This window comes from Vulpes lagopus, chromosome 5 (genome assembly GCF_018345385.1).
Source record: "Vulpes lagopus strain Blue_001 chromosome 5, ASM1834538v1, whole genome shotgun sequence".
Lineage (NCBI taxonomy): Eukaryota > Metazoa > Chordata > Mammalia > Carnivora > Canidae > Vulpes > Vulpes lagopus.
In genome coordinates this window covers 61,237,033-61,240,512 of record NC_054828.1, presented here as the reverse complement: position 1 = coordinate 61,240,512, position 3,480 = coordinate 61,237,033, and the positions used below count along the sequence as shown (strand labels likewise).

General features: G+C 50.7%; 1 pseudogene; it reads right to left on the bottom strand.

The window, feature by feature from the left end:
* Positions 1 to 462: 462 nt before the first annotated feature.
* LOC121491787 lies at positions 463 to 2,635 on the bottom strand (annotated as a pseudogene).
* Positions 2,636 to 3,480: the final 845 nt, after the last annotated feature.

Here is a 3,480-nt window from a genome sequence, read left to right as displayed (position 1 = left end):
AAGTAAATTCTCTCTGAAAAGGATAACGTATCAAACGCAGAACACTATAATCTGCTCTTGTTTTCTGGATTTTCCAAAATAGTGCTTAACACATTCACATAAAGTTACTGGAGGAGCATTTGGTTGAGAAAAGACTGAAGAGATGAGGAAGAGGAAGGGAAGGACAAAGGGCTAATGTATGTATTTTACTATTTTCTGTAAGGTCAGCCTTGGATTTCCTATTTTAGGAACTGAGGTCCTTATGGGTCAAAAAATTAATAGAGCCATTCTAGCATCTACACATGTGCACACATACAGTGTGGACGAGTTTATTCTGGGAGCGGAATCCCATCTCCAGCTGGACCAACAGCAGGGAAACACGGGGACCTTTGGAATGTATGATGGTAGAAAAATCAGTCCTGGGAGCATGAGGACGAATCATTCCTCTTCATCATCCTCAGCCAAGCCCCGAGCAGTCATTGCTCACCGGATGGAGACCATGCTACTGAGCAAGGCGCAGCCCACCGTGGCTGACAGCACCCCCGGCATGGATCGGATCTGGTTCCAGCACCGGGATGGTTCCTTGTCAGTCTCTGGGCCCACTGGTGTCTGGCATGGAGGTGGCATTTCAGCTCCATCTCAGGGGAAGTAGACATTGAAGATGTGTGAGCAGTAGACACAGAGGTCGTGTGACTCTTGAAGGTGGGCCTGCAGCTTCCCATTGGGCAGCTTTACCTGCAGCAGTAGGCCAAGTAGCCAAAGGCAAAAGTGTCCAGAGAAGTGGGAGCATCTCCAAAACCAAGTAGCCAAAGGCAAAGAGCCTCTGCATACCACTTCCGGGTCACGTCTACCTGGTTCCCGGTGTCAATCCGAGTAGTATGTGTCAGCACAGGGAGTAGCTGCTCCTCCAGCAGAGAGGTGAAGGCCGAGGTGTCTGCCCCTGGCCTGGCTGACAGATCATAAACAGTGTTGTACTTGTCTTTTCAAAGGTGGGTGATGGTCCTTTGTGGCAGGTACCACGATGACCTCTCCTCGAGCGGGCTGAAGGACAGGCATGGCTCCAGAAGGCCCCGCCAGGGCTTGGTGATCATGTGCACCTTGTGGGGCGGGGGGGAGCAGCAAATCTGGCATAGGTCAGCACAGCCAGGCCATCCAGGTCCACTGACCATAGCCCCCTGACCAGCAGAGCAGGTCCCTGGCTGCCACCCTCTAGCCTGACTTCTGTCTGAAACAAAAATAGTTTTTTTTTTAATGAAAAGCTTTTTTTTTTTTTTTTTTTTTTTTTTAACCTAGCAAACAGTATTAGCACTCTTTGAACGTGTTTTTAGGGGCACCTGGGTGGCTCAGCGGTGAGCGTCTGCCTTCAGCTCAGGGCATGACCCCGGGGTTCCGGGATCGAGTCCCACATTGGGCTCCCCACAGAGAGCCCACTTCTCCCTCTGCCGGTGTCTCTGCCTCTCTCTGTGTCTCTCATGAATAAATAAATAAAATTAAAAAAAAAAAAGAATGTGTTTTTGAGAGTACCTGAGATAACACATATAGGCAAAATCTTGTTTTAGAAGTTTTTGTGGATTTTTCAAATAGTTTCATCATCACAGAACTGAATAATAATGGCTATCATGAAATCTTCACTAGAAGTTATTTTTTCAGTTTGGAGGCCTCGGAGATGAGCTATAAACGAGATGTCCATCTCTGGGAAGCAATATTGTTGACTTGCTACTTTGGCTGAAGAGAGGGGGCAGTTTCAGAGACATCTGCTTGGCTATTCCTGGTCCCTTTGATAACTCTGACCTCCTTAGGCCCAGAGGCCGATGGAGGGGTCAACCAGCGACAAGGTGTAGCTATTTCAGTTACACATTTGGGGGCCAGGGAAATGACCACCGGGTTTGTCCACAGTCCCAGCGGGCTCACTGGGAGCCACACACAAGCCAGGATTCCACGTATTATTTGGCACCCACGTGATCACATGTGTATAGGTCACCAAGGCAATGCTTTGAGCCTCTGGGTGTCATTGTCCCTTTTCCCTAGTAAAATGGCCATAAGTTAGGGAAGGGCGGCGGAATCATCACTGGGTTCACTTGCTGCGCGATTGCAGGGTCTTTTCCTGGGGGCCGGGCCTCTTCTTTAGCCACTGGGTTACAGGTCCAACAATTGGCTCAGCCTCCTAGTTATCCATCCTTAATCTCTTTTGGTTTAATGGATTAAGTCATACCCTCCCTGGCTGTCCATCTATTTTGGCCTTAGGGACCCTGTTCTACTAACAACGTCTATAGTTCTCTGAGCATAGACCCCCTCTGTCTGCCTTCATGCCTTTGCCTCCTGTTACCACAATTAGGTCCCCCCGCCAGCGCGGGGAGGGTCTTCTCCCTCCCACTGCTACCAGGGGTGGCCTCCCCTCCACCAGCCATGGCTTACAGAGGACAGCTACCCTGAACCTAAAGATGCAGGTGCCCCTCTTAGCGGCGTATCCCTGTCGCAGGCGAATGATGCTCCTCCCTTGTTTGAGCAGAAGGACCTCTGGTGTTGATCCCCCTTCAGCACAGGTATCCGCGGCCACATGCCCATTTCGCTCAGCTTTAAAGCCTCTCGCTGTCCGTTGCGGCCACCCTGGCATCATTGCCTCACTGAGTGTTCTCAAGCGCTTTTCTAGGAGCATCTTGGTAGTGTGCTTGCGCTGGGTCCCAGGGTCCCTGCCAGGGTAGTTAGATCCTGTCTGGAGAGACTGAGCGTTATCCAGCCTTCCATTCCACCGTCCTTCATCAACCACTCACCCAATCCAGGCCAGAGCCCCTTAATCTTTCCCTGCCCATTTGCCAGCTCTTTGGGGACAGGAACCTTTCTCCCCTTACTGGGCCCATTTATGGCCTTGGCTGGGTTATACCGAGACTGAATCTGAGCTGTATTGACCTCCTAGCAAGCGAGGGAAAACGCTGGGCCTTACAGGAAGAGTGGGCCCCTTGTGCAGGCTCAGTGGGTTCAAAGGAGTCTGGGAATTCATGATTCTCATGCACATCAATCCAGATGTCCTCTCCATGTGCTGGGTTTAGTCTCCCCCTGCCCCCACCCCCCTCCTTCCAGGGCCCTGGATTGGCATAACAGATCTGTCTTGTTTGGGAGCTTAACCTTTTGAGCTCTGCTACTGTTATGATTAACTCCTGTCTGTCCTTCAGCTTTCTCTGCTCTCCTTCTTGGAGATGAGAGGCTCTTCATGCTACCAAGGAGGCTGTCTCTTGGGACGCCTGGGTGGCTCAGGGGTTGAGTGCCTGCCTTGGGCCCAGGGCGTGATCCTGGAGACCTGGGATCGAGTCCCACATTGGGCTCCCTGCATAGAGCCTGCTTCTCTCTGCCTCTCTCTCTCTCTCTCTCTCTGTGTCTCATGAATAAATAAATAAGATCTTTGAAAAAATCAAGGAGGCTGTCTCTGGCTTTCATGCTTACGTTTTCAACTTCAGTCACTCTTGGTTCTTTGTCATAATTGGCTTTTTCAGTGTCAATCGAGTG